We start from the raw sequence: 24,865 nt of genomic DNA, 5'->3' as shown, positions 1-24,865 counted from the left end.
CATCTGCACACAGACAGAAGCAGTTCTCTCCAGGAGTCTGCTATCCTAACCTTTCTTTTTAGCACCCAGCCCCAGCCTCTTCAAAAAATGAAGCCGTGCAAAGGCTAACAACAAGGGTTTTGTCAAGAGAACATGCTGGTCATAGCAAACACTTTTCAAACAACACAAGAGATGACACTACACATGGACATCATCATATTGTAAGTACTAAAATAATATTGATTATGCTCTTTGCAGCCAAAGTTGGAGAGGCTCTATACAGTCAAGAAAACCTGTAGACAAAAGTTCATAACACTATACAGGAGGCAGTGACCAAAACCATCCCAAAGAAAAAGAAATGACAGGAAAAAATGGTTGTCTGAGAAGACTTTAAAAATAGCTGAAGAAAGAATAAAAGTGAAAAGCAAGGAAGAAATGGAAATATATGCCTAACTGAATGTGGAGTTCCAGAGAATAGCAATGAGAGGAAAGAAGGATTTCTCAAATGAACAGTGCAAAGAAGGAGAGGAAGAGAAAAAGTAGAGCTCTCTTCAATGAAACTGGAGAGATCAAGGAAATATTTCATTCAAGGATGGGCATGATAAAGGAGAGAAATGGTGAAAACCTGAGAGAAACAGAAGAGATTAAGAAGAGGTGGCAAGAATACACAGAAGAGCTATAAAAAAAGGTCTTAATGATCTGGATAATCACAATGGTGTGGTTACTGACCTAGAACCATACATCCAGGAGTATGAAGTGAAATGGACCTTAGGAAGTATTACTACAAACAAAGCTACTGGCGGTGGTAGAATTCCAGCTGAGCTATTTCAAAGCCTAAAATATGATGCGTTTTCAATGATCCAGTTAAAGTGTTGTATTCAATATGCCAGCAAATTAGGAAAACTCAACACTGGCTATAAGACTGGAAAAGATCAGTTTTCATTCCAATCCCAAAGAAGGACAATGCCAAAGAATGTTCAGACTACTGTACAATTGTGTTCATTTTGCATGCTAGTATGGTTATGCTCAAAATCCTTCAAGATAGGCTTCAGCAATATATTAACCATGAATTTTCAGATGTACAAGCTGGATTTAGGAAAGGCAGAGCAATCAAAGATCAAATTGCCAACAATCGATGGATTATAGAGAAAGCAAGGGAATTCCAAAAAAACTACTTCTTCCTCATTAAAGCCTTTGTGTGGATGAAAACAAATTGTGGAAAATTCTTAAAGAGATGGAAAAAATCTTCACTCTAATGATAAAAAGTGAAGAGGAGCTCAAGTGCCTCTTGATGAAGGTGAAAAAGGAGAGTGAAAAAGTTGGCTTAAAACTCAACATTCAAAAAACTAAGATCATGGCATCCAGTTCAATCACCTCATGACACATAGAAGGAGAAAATTGAAAGCAGTGACAGGTTTTATTTTCTTGGGCTCAAAATCACTGTTGACAGTGACTGTAGTTATGAAATTAAAAGAGGCCTACTCCTTCAAAAGAAAGCTATGATAACCATAGACAGCATATTAAAAAGCAAAGACATCATTTTGTCAACAATGTTTCATATAGTCAAAGCTATGTTTTTTCTAGTAGTCATGTACAGATGTGAGAGTTGGACCATAAAGAAGGCTGAGCACCAAAGACTGATGCTTTTAAATTGTGGTGCTGGAGAAGACTCTTGAGAGTCTCTTCAGAGACTGCAAGGAGAACAAACCAGTCAATCCTAAAGGAAATCAACCTTTAATATTCATTGCAAAGACTGATGCTGAAGCTGAATCTCCAATATTTTGGCCACCTGAAGAGAAGAGCTGACTCAGTGGAAAAGATCCTGATGCTGGGAAAGATTGAGGGCAAAAGAAGAAGAGGGTGGAAGAGGATGAGATGGTTAGATAGCATTAATTACTTTAATGGACATGAATTTAAGCAAACTCTAGGAGATAGTGAAGGATAGGGAACCCTGACATGCTGCTGTCCATAGTGTTACAAAGGGTCAGAAATGACTTAGAGACTGAGCATAAACAACACATGTGAAATGGACCAGGTCAGAGTCTGAACTAATCCCATAGTGCCCACAGTGGGCCCAGAAACCTGTCTAGAGGTCTTGGAGGGCTTCCTGGAATGGTGGGGGTTGACTGCAGTTAACTGTGGGAGCAGACAGTGATAGCAAAGTCCTCAGGGAATTGTTTTATATTGATTTTATTATTTTAATTTCTTAATTTTTAAATTACATTTTTATTTGTCTATTTTCATTTACTTATTTATTTACTGTTTTTGTTGTCTTTCATTTTAGTTTTGTTTTCATTTTTGTTACATGGTCATTTTTGCATGTTAATTTTTTGTTTTCTTTTTTGTTGTTTTGGTTTTTGTTAGTTTTGTTTTTATTGTTTCTTTTGGTTTGTGGGGGTTCTTTCTCTTTGGTTGTTTTCCTTTGTTTGTTTGTTTGTTTGTTTGTTTTCTTTGTGTTTTTCTTTGGTTTTTGTTTTTATTGTTTACCTTGGTTTGTGTTTGTCAGTTTTCCTTTCCTTTTTCTGGCCATGCTGTGTAGCTTGTGGTTTTTTGGTTAACCAGCTGGCAGTCAACCCAGAGCTTTCATGGTGGGACTGCCGATCCTGTCCACTGGATCACCAGAGAATTTTAGTCCCCAGGAAATATTAACTGGCAAGAGCTCTGCCAGAGGTCCCCATTTGGGGACCAGGTACCAGCTCCACCTAACAGCTTGCAAGTTCCATTGCTAGATGCCCTAGGCTAAACAATCAGCAGGACAGGAACATAGCCCCATGCATTAGCAAACAGGCTGCCTGAAGCTCAAAGCTCTGAAACTCTAAAAACACTCCTTTGACATTGCTCTGCCCACCAGAGGGACAAGACTTAGCTCCACCAACCAGAGCACAGGTACTGTTCTCTCCATCCAGAAAGTCTACATAAGCCCCGGACCAATTTCATCCACCAGGGGGAAGACGTGAGAAGCAAAGGGAACAATGACACTGCAGCCTGCACACAGGAAACCGCATAAAAAGTAAGACAAAATGAGATGACAGAGGAATAAGTTGCAGATTAAGGATGAAGGAAAAACCTATAAGACCATTGAAATGAAGAGGAGAGAGGCAATCTACCTGAAAAAAAATTCAAAGTAATGGTAGTTAAGATGATCCTAGATATCTGAAGTAGAATGAAGGAACTGAGGGAGAAGATAAAATATATGTTACCAAAGGCCTAGAAGAACTAAAACACAAAACACTGATGAACAACACAATAGCTGATGAACAACACACTAGAAGGAATCAACAGCAGAAAACTGAATAAGTGAGCTGGAAGAGAGAATTGTGGAAGTAACTGCTGCAGAGCAGAATAAAGAAAAAAAAAAGAAAAGAAATAAGGAAAATCTTAGAGACCTCCAAGACAACATTAAACATACCAACATTCACATTATTGGAGTTCCAGAAGGAGAAGAGAAAGAGAAAGGGTCTAAGAAAATATTTGAAGAGGTTATAGTTGAAAACTTCCCTAAAATGGGAAGGAAAATAGTCAACCAAGTCCAGGATGTGCAGAATCCTATACAGGATAAATCCAAGGAGAAACATGCTAAGACACATACTAATCAAACTAACAAAATTAGATACAAAAATATTAAAATCAGCAAGGGAAAAACAATGAATAACATACAAGAGAATTCCCATATGGTTATCAGCTGATTTTTCAGCAAGAACTCTGTAGGCAAGAGGGGAATTGTATGATATATATTTAAAAACCTACAACCAAAAATACTCTATCCAGCAAAGATAGAGCATGATTCAGCAGAGAAATCAAAAGCTTTACAGATAAGCAAAAGCTAAGAGAATTCAGCACCACCAAACCAGCTTTACAACAATTGCTAAAGGAACTTCTCTAGACGAGAAACACAAAAGAAGAGAACAAAAATGGAAGGGAAGAAGAAAGACCTATGAAAACAAACTTAAAGTATTTAAGAAAATGGCAATAGTAACATGTGTGTGTATGCATGCTAAGTTGCTTCAGTTGTGTCCAACTCTTTGCAATGTTATGGACTATAGCTACCAGGCTCCTCTGTCCATGGGATTCTCTGGGCAAGAATAATAGAGTGGGTTGTCATGCCCTCCTCCAGAGGATCTTCCTGACCCAGGGATTTAATCCACCTCTCTTACATCTCTTGCATTGGATGTAATACAAATATGTATTATTTATGTGAAAAGTTCTTTACCAGTAGTACCACCTGGGAAGCCCTGATAGGAACATACATATCAATAGTTACATTAAATGGAAATGGATTAAGTGTTCTGACCAAAAGACATAGACTGGAGGAATGAATATAGAAACAAGACCCATATATATGCTGCCAACAAGATACCCACTTCTGATCCATGGCCACGTACAGACTGAAAGTGAGGGAATGGAAAAATATATTCCACACTAATGGAAATCAAAAGAAAGTTGGAGTAACAACACTCATATCAGACCAAGTTTGACTTTTAAATAAAAACTCTTATAAGAGACAAGGAAGGACATTACACAATGATCAGGGAATCAATCCAATACATAACAATTGTAAATACCTATGCACTCAATCTTAGGAGCACCTCAATATATAAGACAAATGCTAACAGCCATAATTAGGGAAATCAACAGTAACACAATAATAGTGGGGAGGTTAATACCACACTTATACTGAAAGACAGATCATCCAGACAGAAAATTAATAAGGAACACAAGCCTTAAGGGATACATTAAAACATACATACATTAGAACATATAGATCTATTTGATTTTTGTAGGACATTCTGTCTGACAGCAGCAGAATATACTTATCACTAAAATGCACAGGGCGCACAGAACATTCTCCAGGATAGATCACATCTTGGATCATAAACCAATTATCAGTAAATTTCAGCAAACTGAACTAGTATGAAGCATCTTTTCTGACCATAAAGCTATGAGTTTAGAAATCAGTCACAAGAAAAAAAACAAGCTGTAAAATTAACAAACACATGGAGACTAAACAATATGTTCAGTTCAGTTCAATCGCTCAGTCGTGTCTGACTCTGCGACCCCATGAATCGCACCACGCCAGGCCTCCCTATCCATCACCAACTCCCATAGTTCACTCAGACTCACTTCCATCGAGTCAGTGATGCCATCCAGCCATCTCATCCTCTGTTGTCCCCTTCTCCTCCTGCCCCCAACCCCTTGAAGCATCAGAGTCTTTTCCAATGAATCAACTCTTTGCATGAGGTGGCCAAAGTACTGGAGTTTCAGCTTTAGCATCATTCCTTCCAAAGAAATCCCAGGGCTGATTTCCTTCAGAATGGATTGGTTGGATCTCCTTATGGTCCAAGGGATTCTCAGGAGTCACTTCTCCAACACCACAGTTCAAAAGCATCAATTCTTCAGTGCTCAGCCTTCTTCACAGTCCAACTCACATCCATACATGACCATAGGAAAAACCATAGCCTTGACTTGACAGACCTTAGTCAGCAAACTAATGACTTTGCTTTTGAATATGCTATCTAGGTTGGTCATAACTTTTCTTCCAAGGAGTAAGCTTCTTTTAATTTCATGGCTGCAATCACCATCTGCAGTGATTTTGGAGCCCCCCAAAATAAAGTCTGACACTGTTTCCACTGTTTCCCCATTACTGAATAAATCAAAGAGGAAATTAAAAAATACCTAGAGACAAATGAATATCTATGGAATGCAGCAGAAGTAGTTCTAAAAGGGAAGTTTACAGCAATACAATCTTACCTCAATGAACAGAAAAATCTCAAATAAACCACCTAAGCTTAAACCTGAGGCAACTAGATATATAAGAACAAATAAGAGCCAAAGTTAGCAGAGGAAATTAAACCAAAATAATCAGAGCAGAAATAAATGAAATAGAGACAAATAAAACAATAGCAAAGATAAAAAAAAAAACTTAGAAGTTTTTCTTTAGGAAGATAAACAAAATTGATAAATCTTTAGGCAGATTCATCAAGAAAACAAGGGAAGTGATTTAAATCAATAAATTAGAAATGAAAATGTTACAGTAGAAACCACATAAATACAACTGGCCGTAATAGATTAGGACTTCCCTGGTGGCTCAGATGGTAAAGCGTCTGTCTACAATGCGGGAGACCCGGGTTTGATCCCTGAGTCAGGAATGGCAATCTACTCTAGTACTATTGCCTGGAAAATCCCATGGACAGAGGAGCTTGGTAGGCTACAGTCCATGGGGTCACAAAGAGTCAGACATGACTGAGTGGCGTCACTTTCACAATAGATTACTACAAGCAACTATATGAAAATAAAATGGACAACCTAGAAGAAATAAACTAATTCTTAAAAAGATACCATCTTTCAAGACTGAACCACGAAGAAATAGAAATATTAAAAGACCAATCACAAGTAATGAAATTGAAACTATAATTTAAAAACTTTCTATATACAAAAGACCAGGACTGGGTGGCTTCCCAGGTGAATTTTATCAAGCATTTAGAGTAAACATCTAACCTCTGAAACTGTTCTAAAATTTTTAAGAGGAAGGAATACTCCCAAGCTCATTTTATGAGGCCACTATCACCCTGACCGCCAAACCAGATAATGATACCACACACAGAAAATATAGAAAAATATCATTGATGAACATATATGCAAACATGCTTAATGAAATACTCACAAGCCAAATCCAATAACACATTACTGTCCCCCACATATGAAACTTCAAATTATAAACATTCAAATATGTGAACATGCATTTGTATGCATGATTGTGTAGTTTAATTTATGTGTCTGGTATACTGTCATGTGTTTGCATCCTCTACAAGTGGTTTTGCTGTGATGTACTTTACTATACAGTACTGTATAGAGTATAATATTTTTATTTCAAGTTTCAGGATGTCTGAAGCAAGCATAAAAACAATGGTGATGCAGCTGGTAATACTGTACATTTCAAGGTACTGTACTGTAAGTTTGAAAATGCTTTTGTGTATCTGTTTTTTATGTATTATTTGTATGAAAAGTATTATAAAACTATTATAGTACATAATATATAGCTGATTGTTTTATTTGGGTACCTAGGTTAACTTTGTAGGACTTATAAACAAATTGGACTTATGAATGTACTCTCAGAACAGAACTCATTCATATGTAGGAGATTTACTATAAAAGGAACATACATGCTGATCAAATGGGATTTATCCCAGGGATTCAAGGATTCTTCAGTATAGTCAAATGAATCAGTGTGATACACCACATTAACAAACTAAAGAATAAAATCCATATGATTATATCAATATTGCAGGAAAAAGCTTTTGAAAAAGTTCAGCACCAATTTATGATAAAAGCTCTCCAGACAGTCAGTTTATAGGAAATCTACCTTAAAATAATAAAAACCATACATGGCAATCCTACAGCTATCATCATACTCAATGGTGAAAAGATGAAAGCATTTCCACTAAGATCAGGAAGAAGACAAGTATATCGACTCTCATCACTTTTATTTAACATACTTTTGGAGATCCTAGGTATGGTAGTCAGAGAAAAAAGAAAGAAAGGGAATCCAAATTGGAAAAGAAGAAATAAATATTTCAGTTTTTACAGATGAAATAACTCTATACACAGAAAATCTTATAGATGCTACAAGAAAATAACTCAGTTCAGTTCAGTCACTCAATTGTGTCTGACTCATTGTGACCCCATGAATTGCAGCATGCCAGGCCTCCCTGTCCATCACCAACTCCTGGAGTTCACCCAAACTCTTGTCCATTGAGTCGGTGATGCCATCCAGATATTTCATCCTCTGTCATCCCCTTCTCCTCCTGTCCCCAATCCCTCCCAGCATCAGAGTCTTTTCCAATGAGTCAACTCTTCGCATGAGGTGGCCAAAGTACTGGAGTTTCAGCTTTAGCATCAGTCCTTCCAAAGAACACCCAGGACTGATCTCCTTTAAAATGGACTAGTTGGATCTCCTTGCAGTCCAAGGGACTTTCAAGACTCTTCTCCAACACCAGAGTTCAAAAGCATCAATTCTTCAATGCTGAGCTTTCTTAACATTCCAACTCTCACATCCATACATCACCACAGGAAAAACCATAGATGGACCATTGTTGGCAAAATAATGTCTCTGATTTTGAATATGCTATCTAGGTTGGTCATAAATGTCCTTCCAAGGAGTAAGGGTCTTTTAATTTCATGGCTGCAATCACCACCTGCAGTGATTTTGGAGCCCCCCAAAATAAAGTCTGACACTGTTTCCACTGTTTCCCCATCTATTTCCCATGAAGTGATGGGACCGGATGCCATGATCTTAGTTTTAGAATATTGAGCTTTAAGCGAACTTTTTTGCTCTCCTTCACTTTCATCAAGAGGCTTTTTAGTCCTCTTCACTTTCTGCCATAAGGGTGGTGTCATCCGCATATCTGAGGTTATTGATATTTCTCCTGGCAATCTTGATTCCAGCTTGTGCTTCTTCAAGCCCAGCGTTTCTCATGATGTACTCTGCATAAGAGTTAAATAAGCAGGGTGACAATATACAGCCTTGATGAACTCCTTTTCCTATTTGGAAACAGTCTGTTGTTCCATGCCCAGTTCTAACTGTTGCTTCCTGACATGCATATAGGTTTATCAAGAGGCAAGTCAGGTGGTCTGGTATTCCATTCTCTTGAATAATTTTTCACAGTTTATTGTGATCCACACAGTCAAAGGCTTTGGCATAGTCAATAAAGCAGAAATAGACGTTTTTCTCGAACTCTCTTGCTTTTTCAATGATCCAACGGATGTTGGCAATTTGATCTCTGGTTCTCTGCCTTTTCTAAAACCAGCTTGAACATCTGGAAGTTCACGGTTCATGTACCGCTGAAGCCTGGACTGGAGAATTTTGAGCATTACTTTACTAGCGTGTAAGATGAGTGCAATTGTGTGGTAGTTTGAGCATTCTTTAGCATTGCCTTTCTTTGGGATTAGAATGAAAAGTGACTTTTCCAGTCCTGTGGCCACTGCTGAGTTTTCCAGATTTGCTGGCATATTGAGTGCAGCATTTTCACAGCATTATCTTCCAGGATTTGAAATAGCTCAACTGGAATTCCATCACCTCCACTAGCTTTGTTCGTAGTGATTCTTTCTAAGGCCCACTTTACTTCACATTCCAGGAAGTCTGGCTCTAGTTGAGTGATCACACCATCGTGGTTATCTGGGTCGTGAAGATTTTTTTTTGTACAATTCTCCTGTGTATTTTTGCCACCTCTTCTTAATATCTTCTGCTTCTGTTAGGTCCATAGCATTTCTTTCCTTTATCGAACCCATCTTTGCATGAAATGTTCCCTTGGTATCTCTAATTTTCTTGAAGCGATCTCTAGTCTTTCTCATTCTGTTGTTTTCCTCTATTTATTTCCATTGATCGCTGAGGAAGGTTTTTTCAATCTCTCCTTGCTATTCTTTGGAACTCTGCATTCAGATGCTTATATTGTTCCTTCTCTCCTTTGCTTTTCACTTCTCTTCCCTTCACAGCTGTTTGTATGGCCTCCCCAGACAGCCATTTTGCTTTTTTGCATTTCTTTTCCATGGCAATGGTTTGATCCCTATCTCCTGTACAATGTCACAAACCTCATTGTTTAGTTCATCAGGCACTCTATCAGATCTATTCCCTTAAATCTATTTCTCCTTCCTTATGATTATTCCACTGTATAATCATAAGGAATTTGATATAGGTCATACATGAATGGTCTAGTGATTTCCCCTACTTTCTTCAATTTTAGTCTGAATTTGCCAATAAGCAATTCATGATCTTATCCACAGTAAGCTCCCAGTCATGTTTCTGCTGACTGTATAGAGCTTCTCCATCTTTGGCTGCAAAGAATATAATCAATCTGATTTCAGTGTTGACCATCTGGTGATGTCCATGTGTAGAGTCTTCTCTTGTGTTGTTGGAAGAGAGTGTTTACTATGGCCAGTGCGTTCTCTTGGCAAAACTCTATTAACCTTTGCCTTGCTTCATTCTGTATTCCTAGGCCAAATTTGCCTGTTACTCTAGGTGTTTCTTGACTTCCTACTTTTGCATTCCAGTCCCCCATAATGAAAAGGACATCTTTGGGGGGTGTTAGTTCTAAAAGGTCTTGTAGGTCTTCATAGAACCATTCAACTTCAGTTATTTCAGTGTTACTGGTTGGAGCATAGACTTAGATTATTGTGATATTGAATGTTTTGCCTTGGAAAGGAACAGAGATCATTCTGTCGTTTTTGAGATTGCATCCAAGTCCTGCATTTCAGACTCTTTTGTTGACCGTGATTACTACTCCATTCCCTCTAAGGGATTCCTGCCCACAATAGTAGATATAATGGTCATGTGAGCTAAATTCACCCATTCCAGTCCATTTTAGTTCCCTGATTCTTAGAATGTTGACTTTCACTCTTGCCATCTCCTGTTTGACCACTTCCAATTTGTTTGATTCATGGACCTAACATTCCAGGTTCCTATACAATATTGCTCTTTACAACATCACACCTTGCTCCTATCACCAGTCATATCCACAACTGGGTATTGTTTTTGCTTTGGCTCCATCCCTTCATTCTTTCTGGAGTTATTTCTCCACTGATCTCCAGTAGCATATTGGGCACCTACAGACCTGGGGAGTTCCTCTTTCAATATCCTATCATTTTGCCTTTTCATACTGTTCATGGCGTTCTCAAGGCAAAAATACTGAAGCAGTTTGCCATTCCCTTCTCCAGTGGACCACATTCTGTCAGACCTCTCCACCATGACCCGCCCATCTTGGGTGGCCCCACACGGCATGGCTTAGTTTCATTGAGTTAGACAAGGCTGTGGTCTGTGTGACCAGATTGACTAGTTTTCTGTGATTATGGTTTGTGTGTCTGCCCTCTGATGCCTCTCACAACACCTACCAACCTACTTGGGTTTCTTTGATCTTGGACCTGGGGTATCTCTTCATGGCTGCTCCAGGAAAGTGCAGCCCCTACTCCTTACCCTGGATGAGGGGTATCTCCTCATAGCCACCCCTCCTGACCTTGAACTTGGAGTAGCTCCTCTAGGCCCTCCTGTGCCTGCGCCACCACTGCTCCTTGGACATGGTGTTGCTCCCCTCAGCCGCTGCCCCTGACCTCAGGCATGTGGTAGCTCTTCCCAGCTGCCACCCCTGACCTCGGATGTGGGGTAGCTTCTCTTGGGCATGCTTCTGCACTGTCCATCACAGCTGGAGTGCTTCTGCCAGAAAATTAGTCAGTTCAGTTCAGTTCAGTCACTCAGTTGTGTCCGACTCTTTGCTACTCCATGAATTGCAGCATGCCAGGCCTCCCTGTCCATCACCAGTTCCCGGAGTTCACCCAGACTTATGTCCATTGAGTCGGTGATGCCATCCAGCCATCTCATCCTCTGTCTTCCCATTTTCCTCCTGCCCACAATCCCTTCCAGTATCAGAGTCTTTTCCAATGAGTCAGCTCTTTGCATGAGGTGGCCAAAGTACTGGAGTTTCAGCTTTAGCATCAGTTCTTCCAAAGAAAACCCAGGACTGATCTCTTTTAGAATGGACTGGTTGCATCTCCTTACAGTCCAAGGGATTCTCAAGAGTCTTCTCCAACACCACAGTTCAAAAGCATCAATTCTTTGGTGCTCAGCTTTCTTCACAGTTCAAATTTCACATCGATACATGACCACTGGAAAAACCATAGCCTTGACTAGATGGACCTTTGTTGGCAAAATAATGTCTCTGCTTTTGAATATGGTATCTAAGTTGGTCATAAGTTTCTTGCCAAGGAGTAAGTATCTTAGAGCTCATCAATAAATTTAGTAAATTTGCTGGATACAAATTTAATGCACAGAAATATCTTGCATTGCTATATACTAACAATGATAGATCAGAAGGAGAAATTAAGAAAACAATGTCATTTACTATTTCATCAAAATAATGAAATAGCTAGAAATAAACCTACTCAAGGAGTCAAAAAAAATACTGTACTCAGAAAACTATTAGAAACTGATGAAAGAAATTTAAAAAATGTTTAAATGTTTAAATGTTAAAAATTAAAACATTAAAAAATGTTTAAATGTTTAAATTTAAAAAATTTAAACAAATGGATGGATATACCATGTTATTGGATTGGAAGAATCAATATTGTGAAGATAGCTGTATTTCCCAAGATAATATACAGATTCAATGCAGTCTGTATCAAAATACCACCATTTTTTTTTCACTGAATCGGAGCAATATATTTTACAACTTGTATGGAAACACAAATGTCTCCAAATAGCTAAAGTATTTGTGAGAAAAAAAAGCAGAGCTAGAATAAACAGGCTCCCTATTTTCAGACTATACTACAAAGCAACAGTAATAAAAATGTATGGTAATACCACAAAAATAAAAGTACAAATCAATGATACAGGATATAAAGTCCAGAGATAAGCCCAAACAACTATGGTCACCTAACCTATGACAAAGGAGGCAAGAATGTGCGATGGATAAAAGACAGTCACTTCAATAAGTGATGCTGGAAACTCAACAGCTACACATTACAGAATGAAATAAGATCACACACTTATACCATATCCCAAAATAAGCTCAAAATGGATTAAAGACCTAAACATTAGCTTGGATACAATAAAAAGAAAATGTAGGGAGAACACTCTCTGACATAAATTGCTGCAAGATCTTTTACAAGCCATCTCCTAAAATAATGAAAATAAAAACAAAATACAAAAATGGAACCTAATTAAACAACTTTTTCACAGGAAAGGAAACTATAAACAAATAAAATGCAAATCCCAGAATAGGAGAAAATATTAACAAATGAAATAACCAAAACAGCATTAATCTTCAAAATATAAAAAACAGCCCATGCAGCTCAATATCAGAAAACAAGCAACCCAATCAAAAAATTAGGTTGAAAATCTAAACAGACATTCCTACAGAGAAAACATGCAGATGCTTAAAAGTCATATGAAAAGATGCTCAACATCACTAAATATTAGAAAAATACAAATCAAAACTACAATGAAGTATTATCTCACACCCATCAGAATGGCCATTATCAAAAAGTTTACAAACAATAGTTTTTGGAGGAGGCATGGAGAAAAGGGAAGCCTCCTACATTGTTCCAGGGAATGAAAACTCATACAAGACTGTGGGGAAGAGTATGGTGTCCTTAAAAAACTGAAAATAGAGTTAACATATGATCCAATAATCCCACTGCTGGGCATATATCTAGAGAAAATCATCATTCAAAACGATGCATGCAACCCAATGTTCACTGAAGTATTATTTACAATAGCCAAGCCATAAAATCAGCCAAAATATTCATAAACAGAGGAATGGATAAAGAAGTTGTGGTACATATTTACAATAGATTATTATTCATCCATAAAAACAAAAATAATATGATTTTCTGCAACATGGATGGACCTAGAGATTGTAATACCAAGTGATGTAAGTCAGACAGATAAAGACAAGTATCATTTGACATTACTTATATGTTAAATCTAAAAATAGAGTTGTAAATAAGCTTAACTACAAAACAAAATAGAGTTACAGATATACAAAATAAACTTATACATACTGGGTAAACACAGATGAGCAGAAGACCTAAACAAACATTTCTCCAAAGAAGACATACAGGTGCCCATGTGACACAGGATAGGATGCTCAACATCGCTAATTACTAGAGGAATTCAAATCGTAACTACAATGAGATATCACCTCACACCAGCCAGAATGGCCATCATTGAAAAATCTATAAACAATAAATGTTGGAGTGGGTATTGAGAAAAAGGAACACTCCACACTGTTGGTATGAATGTAAATTGATACAGCCAGTATGGTAAACAGTATGGATATTTCTTGAAAAGTAAAATTAGAGCTACCATATGCTCTGGCAATCCCACTCCTGGGTGTATATCTAGTGCAAAACATGGTATGAAAAAATACATGCACCCAATGATCATTGCAGTGCTGTTTACAGTAACCAAGGAATGGAAGCAATCTAAATGTCCATCAAAAGAGGAATGGATAAAACAGATGTGTCAGACATATACAATGTAATATTACTCTGTCATGAAAAAGAATGAAATAATATCATTTGCAGCAAGGAGATTATCTTATCAAGTGAAGTAAATCAGACAGGGAAAGATAAAAATATGTTATTGTTCATATTTGGAGTCTAAATAAAAAATACAAATGAACTTATTCACAAAACAGAAACACAGTCACAGATGTACAGAATGAACTTATGGTTACCAAGGGGGAAATGTTGAGGGAGAAATAAACTGGAAGTTTGAGAATGATGTGTTCACACTTATTTAAAATAGATAGCCAATGAGGACCTATTGTAAAAAAAATTTTTTTAATTAAATAAAATTTTAAATTAATCACTGAAAGAATATACCCTTTTATATATTTGAAACCACTAAAGGAATAAATAAGTTTGGTCAATCCAAGAAAAAGGAAGTAAAAAATGAAAGCATTGTAACTAAGCATTACAAATAAAAACAAACAAGTAATAAAACAAATTAAAACAGCATAAATGAGCCCAAATATATCAGTAGTAATAATAAATTTAAGTGAGATTTATTCTTTTATTAAACAGTGAAGTTCAGGGGGTGGTCCTAAGATGGTGGAGGAATAGGATGGGAGACCACTTTCTCACCCCACAAATTCATTGAAAGGTCATTTGAAAGTTGAGCAAATTTTACAAAACAATTTCTGAACCCTGGCAGAGGACACCAGGCACCCAGAAAGGCAGACCATTGTCTTCGAAAGGAGGTAGGACAAAATATAAAGGATAAAAGAGAGACAAAAGAGTTAGGGACAGAGACCCATCCCAGGGAGGGAATTGTAAAAGAGGAGAAGTTTCTAAACACCAGGAAACCCTCTCACTGGCGAGTCTGTGGGGAGTTTTGGAATCCCAGAGGCAACATAACCGGGAGGAAAAATAAATAAATAAAACCCACAGATTATGTGCCTAACAGCAACTCCCAGTGGAGGAGTAGCCCAGACTCTTGCCTTCGCCACCAGCAAGAGGGGGCTAAATAGGGAGGCACGGGCTGCATTGCTTAGGGTAGAGACCAGGCCTGAATGCCTTGAAGACAATCTGAGGGAGCTAACCTGAGGTAGTGAAGAGCCGAAGCCATTCCATGTTGCCCAAAAAAATAAAAGACTCCATTTTAGAGTTCTGAGGAAAGAGTCTCTGGAAATCCCCTGACCTCACCCCACCACCTGTGAGCCAATCAGATCCCAGATCAGGATCTCCTGACTTTACATTCAGGACTTATGACCTGCCTGGGAAATTTGAATTAAGGCCTGGAAATGGGAACCAATTAGAACCCGTGGCCAGCCCAGGAAATGAAAACCAATCAGAACCCAACACCTAACCCTTCCACAGAATGTAACCAATTAGATGTCTCCCAACCCAGAAACTCCCGTTTTTCAAATTTTTCATGCGAGAATACCCTATATAAGCAATGTAACCCAGAGTTTGGGGCTCCTCTCCTTAGCCGCTGCATCAGTAACGGTGGGAGCCCCAGCTTGAGCTTGGTAATAAAAACTCTCTTGCTTTTACATCAGATATCGGCTCCCTGGTGGTCATAGGGAGATTTCGAGACTTGGGCATAACATTTGGGGGCTCGTCCGGGATCTCCCATCTGTCCCACAGGGAAACTGATCCAGAGAGTTATCTGCAGCCGGTAAGCTCTTCTCTGTCTCTTTGTTTCTGATAAGGCCTATTTTCTGAAGCTTGTATATGACTCAGGCGGAGGCGCTGGCAGGTCACCGGTGCGGGTCATTGGGAGATGTCCCCGGCCCCTTCGGAGGGGACGGAGTGCCCCTGTTCTCTGTAGACGATAGCGGGTCGCTCCTGCTGAATGGTCGGAGGCTGTCGTCTTACATTCAGTTTTACCTCTGGACTCCTGGAGGTCTGTATCTTCTGTCTCTCTGTCTGTCTGTGTGGCTATCTCTACTGTCTGTGTTAATTTACCAACATCTGACTGATCTAGGAATGATGGGGCAAAGTCAATCTAACCCTACCCTTCTATCCCTGATCACTGACCATTTTAAGGAGGTCAAGATGTGCGCACGTGACCTCAGTGTGGAAATTAAGAAAGATAAATTAATCACTTTTTGCAGTGCGGAATGGCCAACCTTCCATGTGAGATGGCCCCCAGAGGGCACCTTTGACTTGGAAACCATGCACCAAGTCCAAGATATCATCTTTCGACCAAGGAGCAGACACCCTGACCAAGTTCCCTATGTAATAGTGTGGAAAGATCTTATATTGTGCCCTCCTCCACGGGTAAAACCTTTCTTGCCTCAACAGGGTTTCTCCACTGCACAGGTGCTGGTGACACATGTAGGAAAGAACCTGAAAGATCCCAAGGAACCTGAACCAACGGTGCCATTGTACCTCATTTTACAAGGGGGAACAGAGGAAGAACTTCTCTTCCCACCCCCTTACCAACCCCTCGAGCCACTGCGGGCCCCTGCTATCCCTCCACCTAGGGCCGAAGCATCAGAAGAGAGGCCTGCACAAAATACTCGCCATAGGCGAGCCATGTCTCCAGCGGGGCCAGTAGACTCAACAGTTGCCCTCCCTTTACAAGTGGCCGGTCCCCCCGACGAGGAAGGGAACCAACCTCATCAATATTGGCCCTTCTCTACCAGTGACCTATATAACTGGAGGTCACAGAATGCTAAGTTCTCAGATAACCCTAGAGATCTAACTAACCTTCTAGAAACTGTGCTTTTTACTCATCAGCCCACCTGGGATGACTGTCAACAGCTGCTCCAGATTCTCTTCACCATGGAAGAGAGAGAGAGAATACAGAATGAGGCCTGTAAAAGGGTCCCAGGGGCAAATGGAGAACCCACCACTAATATAGATGAAATTAACACCTCTTTTCCTTTATCACGACCTGACTGGGATTACAATATGGCACAAGGTAAGGAGAGGTTCCGGGTCTACCGCCAGACTCTGTTGGGGGGGGGGCTCAAGGCAACTGCACAGAAACCCACTAACCTAGCTAGAGTAGGAGATGTTCAACAAGGCCCCACTGAGAGTCCACCCGCTTATCTGGAAAGGCTGATGGAAGCCTTTAGACAATACACCCCCATGGACCCAGAAGCAGAAGGCACTCAGGATGCTTTGATAATGCATTTTGTCAACCAGGCGGCTCCAGACATCAGGAAAATGTTACAAAAACCAGAACACCTGGGTGAAAAGAGTATCCAGGATTTAATAACAGTGGCAGAAAGGGTCTACAATACTCGAGAGACCCCCAAGGAAAAACAAGCTAAGGCAGCAGACCACCAGATCCGCAATATGGCATGCATCCTGCTAGTGGCAACAGTTCCTGATTCGGGAGAAAGGGAGCACCAGCTGCGCCGCCTAGCGGCTGAAGGTAAGAGCTGCCCCCGTACACGACCAGCATTAGGAAAGAATCAATGCGCCTATTGTAAGGAGGAAGGACACTGGGCCAAAGAATGTCCTAAAAAAAAGAAGGGACCATGAAAGACCCCTATCCTGGCCGTCGATGAACTGAGTGACTAGGGGAGATGGGGTTCAGCGCCCCTCCCTGGACACAGGGTAACCCTAAGAGTGGAAGGGACCCCAATTGACTTCCTTGTAGACACAGGGGCTCAATATTCGGTTTTGCTGGAGCCCCAAGGGAAACTGGCCAGAAAGACTTCATGGATGCAGGGGGCCACTGGGATGAAACAATATCCATGGACTACCCGAAGATTGGTGGATTTGGGTACGGGCTGGGTATCCCACTCCTTTATGGTCATCCCAGAATGTCCCTTCCCACTGTTGGGAAGAGACTTGTTAACCAAGATGGGAGCTCAAATTCACTTCTTCCCGGAGAAACTAAAATACTTGATCAGGCGGGCAGGCTGACTCAAGTACTGACAATTCAATTAGAGGATGAATATTGGCAGCACCAAAAACAGACCCTTCCCCAAACAGACATCCAGGAGTGGCTAGATGAATTCCCTGAAGCGTGGGCCGAGACAGGGGGAACAGGCTTGGCTAGGCACCGCCCTCCTATATATATATAGATCTCAAGCCAGTGGTGGATCCCATCCAAGTCAGACAATATCCTATGACCTTAGAGGCCTGACAGGGAATCACCCCCCATATCCGCAGGCTCCTAGCCCAGAAAATCTTGAGACCCTGTCAGTCGGTGTGGAACACTCCCCTGCTCCCTGTTAAAAAACCAAATTCTCATGACTATCGGCCAGTACAGGACCTGCGGGAAGTTAACCGCTGAGTTCTAGATATTCGTCCTACAGTGCCAAACCCATACAACGTCTTGAGCTCACTCCCGCCAGATCATCACTGGTATACGGTCCTAGATCTAAAAGACACTTTCTTTAGTCTATCCCTGGCGCCCAAGAGCCAGGAGCTTTTTGCCTTTGAATGGTCCAACCTGGAATAGGGGATCAACCGACAGCTGACCTGGATGCGACTGCCACAGGGATTTAAAAATTCTCCCACCATCTTCGATGAGGCCCTCCATGAAGACCTGGGTGAGTTTACACAACAGCATCCCCAACTAACCTTGTTGCAATACATAGATGACCTCTTAATTGCAGCAAAAGACCAACAGACTTGCCTCATGGGCACCCAAGAACTATTGCAGACCCTTGGAAAATTAGGGTACCGAGCCTCAGCCAAAAAGGCTCAGATATGCCAACCAGAGGTCACCTACTTAGGGTATGTATTAAAAGAAGGGCAGAGGTGGCTGTTAGAGGCACGAAAGGAGACGGTACTCAAAATACCAACCCCAGACTCACCTCGAAGGGTGAGAGAATTCCTGGGGTCTGCTGGCTTCTGCCGTCTTTGGATCCCAAACTATGCAGAACTGGCTAAACCCTTATATGAAGCCACCAAAAGTACCACCCCTTTCAGCTGGACAGAACAGATGGAGGCTGCCTTCAAAACTATTAAAATGGCTCTGCTGTCAGCCCCCGCCCTAGGGTTGCCTGACGTCACAAAACCCTTTCTCCTGTATGTGGATGAAAAACAAGGAGTAGCAAAAGGGGTGCTGATGCAACATTTGGGACCTTGGAAATGGCCAGTGGCCTACTTGTCTAAATGCCTAGACCCCATAGCATCAGGCTGGCCCCCATGCCTCTGCATGATTGCGGCAGTGGCCCTAATGGTCAAAGATGCAGACAAACTGACACTAGGGCAGGGGTTACATATTACTGCCCCCCATGCCATTGAGGGCATACTGAAACAACACCCAGATAGATGGATCAGCAACGCTCGGCTGACCCACTACCAGGGACTAGTGCTAAACCCCTCCAGAATCATCTTTCTACCACCTACTGCTCTCAGTTCGGCTATGTTGCTTCCTAACCCGGACTTGGAAGCCCCGATCCATGACTGCAGAGACATACTAGTCCAGGTGCATGGGACGTGAGATGACTTGCAAGATCGCCCCCTGGCGGATGCTGAGGTCACCTGGTATACGGACAGGAGCAGTTTCGATGGAGATGGACTCAGGTATCCAGGGGCGGCTGTAACCACGGAAACCCCAATTGAGTGGGCAGAAGCACTACTTCCGGGTACTTCGGCTCAAAGGGCTGAACTAATCGCCCTAACAAAAGCCCTCCAGTTGGGAAAGGACAAAAAGCTTAACCTCATTACCGATAGCCGATACACCTTTGCTACTGCCCACATACACGGGGCCATCTACAGAGAGAGGTGACTCCTCACGGCCGAGGGTAAGATGATTAAAAACAAAGAAGAAATAAAAGCTCTCCTCTCAGCATTATGGCTTCCTAAAAAAGTAGCCATAGTACACTGTCCGGTGCACCAGAAGCCAGACACCCTGATCTCAAGGGGAAACAACTTGGCGGACAGGGCAGCCAGGGATGCAGCCCAGAATACTGTGATAAAGGCCACTCTTCAGCTGCCTGACCCTGGGAGCCCTATTCTGCCAGCTTTGCCCAATTACTCAACAAGAGACTTAGACTGGATAAAAAGCCTACCTATGGCCCAACAGCTGGTCAGGTGGTAGAGAGCAGCAGACAGCTCTCTAATCCTCCCAGAAGAACTAGGAAAACAAATGTTACTAAAAATGCATCGTGCCACTCACCTGGGAACCCACAAAATGCAAGACCTGATTAGACATGCCAAGATTACCACGAAAGATGTCAGGACGATAATAGGAGACATCATATCAAACTGCAAAGCATGCCAGCTCACGAATGCTGTCCCTCATCTGGCCAACCAAGGAATTAGAGAACAGGGGACAAGGCCAGGAGCTTATTGGGAGGAGGACTACACTGAGATAAAACCGGGTAAATATGGATACAAATACCTGTTGGTGTTCATAGATACCTTCTCAGGGTGGGTAGAAGCTTTCCCCACCAAGAGAGAACCAGTACAGGTGGCGGCCAAAAAGCTGATTGCAGACATCTTGCCACGGTTTGGGTTTCCGGCACAGGTAGGATCAGATAATGGGCCAGCCTTCATGTCTCAGGTAAGCTAGGGGGTAGCCTGGGCTTGGGGGACTAGATGGAAGCTGCACTGTGTCTATAGGCCCCAGAGCTCAGGGCAAGTGGAAAGGATGAATAGGATGCTTAAAGACACATTAACAAAACTAGTTGCTGAGACTGGTGGGGACTGAGTGGCTCTCCTCCCCTTTGCCCTGTACTGGGTGCGGAACTCACCCTACCAACTGGGACTCACCTCTTTTGAAATCATGTATGGGATACCTCCCCCAATAATCCCTAACCTAAAGGCAGAAGTGTTAAAAGAAATAGATGATCAGAAGTTGCTTTTTTGTCTCCAGTCCTTACAATACTCCCACAGGGACACATGGAAGAGGCTCAAAGTGCTATATGAATCAGACCCTCCACATGAACCTCACTGCTGCTGGCCAGGAGACTGTGTGTACGTGCGCCGTCATCGCCAAGAGACCCTAGAGCCTAGGTGGAAGGGACCCTTCCTGTCGTCTTGACGACACCAACTGCTCTCAAAGTTGACAGCATCTCTGCTTGGGTCCATTACACCCACACATGGCCTGCAGATCTGTTCGCCTTACAAGAAGAGTTCCTCCCCCAGTGGAAGGCCAAATTGGACAAAAGTAACCCACTCAAGCTAAAACTGCGAAGACAACAAAAGTAGGTAAAATGGTAAAATGGCTACCCGGCTACTCCTGGTGCTCTCCCTCCTGGGCTGGAAGGCTTTAGGTGCGGCCCAGGACCAAGTAATCTGGAAACTATGAAATGGAGAGACATACGAGGTGCTGAACCAGACGACTGCCATGCACCCCGTAAACACATGGTGACCTGACTTCCACCTAAAAGAATTGATGGAGACTTCCTGGGCATGCGCTTATCTGCAGAAAGTGGGTTTCTATGCATGTCCGGGGCACAAAAGAGACCCGATAAAGACTTGCGGTGGCATGCAGAGTCGTCACTGTAAGGCATGGGAATGTGTGACTTCAAATGATAGCTGGTGGAAATGGAGTGTGGCCAGACTGTCGGACTTGGTCACAATGACTTTCGTAAACCCTATCACCTCAGACATGTGGAACAAGCAATTTACCGGTAATTGCCCTGACCTCTGAAGGACAGAGGGACATAAGATGGACATCAGGACTCGTCTAGGGTATACAGGGCCTCTGACTATCTTACTTTTGCTTCTCACCTTGAGGCCATGTTTATTGAACAAGTTAATGACCTTCATCAAGAGCCGCATCAACATGGTGCATCTTATGGTGCTCAGGTCCCAATATACAGCTCTGCCAGAAGCCCCCTTAGCAGAAGAAAATATAGAGCTGGTTACAGACCCATGATTGGGTCTGTCCTGGGTCCTTGAGAAGGAGGGAATGACGAGCCTAAGCCACTCCATTTTGCCAAAAAAAAAAAAAAAAAAAAGACTCCATTTTAGAGTTCTGAGGAAAGAGTCTTTGGAAATCCCCTGACCTCACCCCACTGCCTGTGAGCCAATCAGATCCCAGATCAGGATCTCCTGACTTTACATTCAGGACTTATGACCTGCCCGGGAAATTCAAATTAAGCCTGGGAAATGGGAACCAATCAGAACCCGTGGCCAGCCTGGGAAATGAAAACCAATCAGAACCCAACACCTAACCCTTCCACAGAAGGTAACCAATTAGATGTCTCCCAACCCAGAAACTCCTGTTTTTCAAATTTTTCACGGGAGAATACCCTATATAAGAATGTAACCCAGAGTTCGGGGCTCCTCTCCTTATCCACTGTGTTGGTAACGGTGGGAGCCCCAGCTCAAGCTTGGTAATAAAAACTCTCTTGCTTTTGCATCAGATATCGGCTCCCTGGTAGTCATAGGGAGATTTCATGACTCGGGCATTACATTAACAACCCAAACTGTGGGATAGCCAGAGAAAGAAAAAAAAGAAAAAGAGAGAGGAAGAACTTTCCCACAAAAAGCTCTAACCTAAGGCACTGCTGGGCCCTTTCACAGAACAGAGCGAATACCAGAGGAGAGCTAGCTGCCTGCAGACTGGCCCATTCCCTGCCAGAGGTAGAGGCAGGCAGGTGACAGCCAGAGATGAAAAAGGGCAATCTCAGCCCCAGAGATGGCATCCTCCAACAAATTGTGAGCAGACTCCCAGTTGCTAACCAAGTCTTCCTGGTATCCTGGATGATTGACATCCACAGGGAGGGTCGCAGCCAGAGATCAGCTTCCCAGAGGAGACACACAGCACACCTGAGACAGCGCTCGTGCTGCTCACCCAGGAAATGGAGCGGCTGGGATGGGGTAGGTGATAAGACACAGCACCCCACCTAAGGAGAGTGTGCTCACCAAGTACCTGGTCGTCTGAACTGCTCTGACCTCGGAAGGCTGCAAAACACAGACCCAACTGAGTGTGCGCCTTTGTGGAGTACCCGAGAATTGGAACCTGAGCAGCTTAGACCTGGGAAGTACACACAACCCAGGAACCGCTCCCTGCAGAGCAACCTGAAGCCTGAGCAGTGCAGACTGAGAAAGCACACACACCATGAGTGGGGGCAAACCCTGTGCTGCAGAAACACTGCAAGCACTCCCCACACAAGCCAGTGATATTTGTTTGTGGTGTCCCTCCCTCCCCACAGCATAACTGAACAAGTGAGCCTAACTAAGTGACCACCTTCACCCCCTTGTGTCAGGGCGGAAATTAGACACTGAAGAGACTTGCAAACAGAAGTCAAAATAAACAGAGGGAACCGCTTTGGAAGTGACAGGTACAACAGATTAAAACCCTGTAGTTATCACCAACTACACTGGAAGGGGCCTATAGACCTTGACAAGTATAAGCTGGAACAAGGAGCTATCTGAAACTGAACTGACCCCACACTGCCCAGAGATATTCCTAGATATATTTTTACTATTATCATTCTTTAAATTTTTTAAAAAATTAAGTCCTCTATTACTTTTTTAATTTTCACTTTTATAACCTACTATTGCCTTGCAAAAAAAGTAATACCTTGCTATTTTAAAGCAAATTTCATATATGTATTTTATAAATTTTGTGATTTTTTTGTTATTTTAATATTGTACTTTTGAGTGTCTAACTTCTACTCTAGATTTTTAATCTTTGCTTTTTAGTATTTGTCATCAATTTTGTACCTTTAAGACTCAAATCTTCAGTATCCATTTTTACCTAGGAGTGTGATTACTGGCTTGTTTGCCCTCTCCCCTCTTTGATTCTCTTTTTTCTCCCCTAGGTCACCTCTATCTCCTCCCTCCCCCTTCACTCTCTACCGAACTCTGTGAAACTCTTTGGGTATTCTGGGCTGTGGGGAACACTTAGGGAACAGATTACTGGCTAGATCTATCTGTCTCTCGCCTTTTGACTCCCTTTAGAGCGAGCAGCTGCGACCAGTGCACAAAGCGCAGCCGAGAGTCAGGGGCAGATGCCTGAAGGGCAGCGGCCAAGAGGAGTTACCCCACGTCTGAGGTCGGGGCAGCGGCCGAGAGTGCCAGGATGTGATGGTGCAGGAACAGCCTAGAGGAGCAACCCCACATCCAAGGAGCAGTGGCTGCTCGGGCACAGAAGGGCCTACAGGAGCTATCCCAAGTTGAAGGTCAGGAAGAGTGGCGGTGAGGAGATACCTTTCATTCAAGGTAAGGAGCAGTGGCTGCACTTTGCTGGAGCAGCCATGAAGAGATAACCCACGACCAAGGTAAGAGAAACCCAAGTAAGATGGTAGGTGTTGCAAGAGGGCATCAGAGGGCAGACACACTGAAACCATATTCACAGAAAACTAGTCAATTTAATCACACTAAGACCACAGCCTTGTCTAACTCAATGAAACTAAGCCATGCCTGCAGGCAGGTCATGGTGGAGAGGTCTGACAGAATGTGGTCCACTGGAGAAGGGAATGGCAAACCACTTCAGTATTCTTGCCTTGAGAACCCCATGAACAGTATGAAAAGGCAAAATGATAGGATACTGAAAGAGGAACTCCCCAGGTCAGTAGGTGCCCAACATGCTACTGGAGATCAGTGGAGAAATAACTCCAGAAAGAATGAAGGGATGGAGCCAAAGCTAAAACAATACCCAGCTGTGGATGTGACTGGTGACAGGAGCAAGGTGTGATGTTGTAAAGAGCAATATTGCATAGGAGCCTGGAATGTCAGGTCCATGAATCAAGGCAAATTGGAAGTGGTCAAACAAGAGACGGCATGAGTGAACATCGACATTCTAGGAATCAGGGAACTAAAATGGACTGGAATAGGTGAATTAACTCAGATGACCATTATATCTACTACTGTGGGCAGGAATCCCTCAGAAGAAATGGAGTAGCCATTATGGTCAACAAAAGAGTCTGAAATGCAGTAGTTGGATGCAATCTCAAAAATGACAGAATGATCTCTGTTCATTTCCAAGGCAAACCATTCAATATCACAGTTATCCAAGTCTATG

At 42.1% G+C, this 24,865-nt stretch overlaps 1 pseudogene; it reads left to right on the top strand.

Annotated features, from left to right (window-relative positions):
* The first annotated feature begins 17,649 nt into the window (after positions 1-17,649).
* Positions 17,650-21,096, top strand: LOC108634664 (annotated as a pseudogene).
* The last annotated feature ends 3,769 nt before the right edge of the window (positions 21,097-24,865 follow it).

Source organism: Capra hircus, unplaced genomic scaffold (assembly GCF_001704415.2).
Source record: "Capra hircus breed San Clemente unplaced genomic scaffold, ASM170441v1, whole genome shotgun sequence".
Classification (NCBI taxonomy): Eukaryota; Metazoa; Chordata; class Mammalia; order Artiodactyla; family Bovidae; genus Capra; species Capra hircus.
Note: the sequence above shows the minus strand (reverse complement) of the source record. Positions and strands in the feature narration are given on the sequence as shown.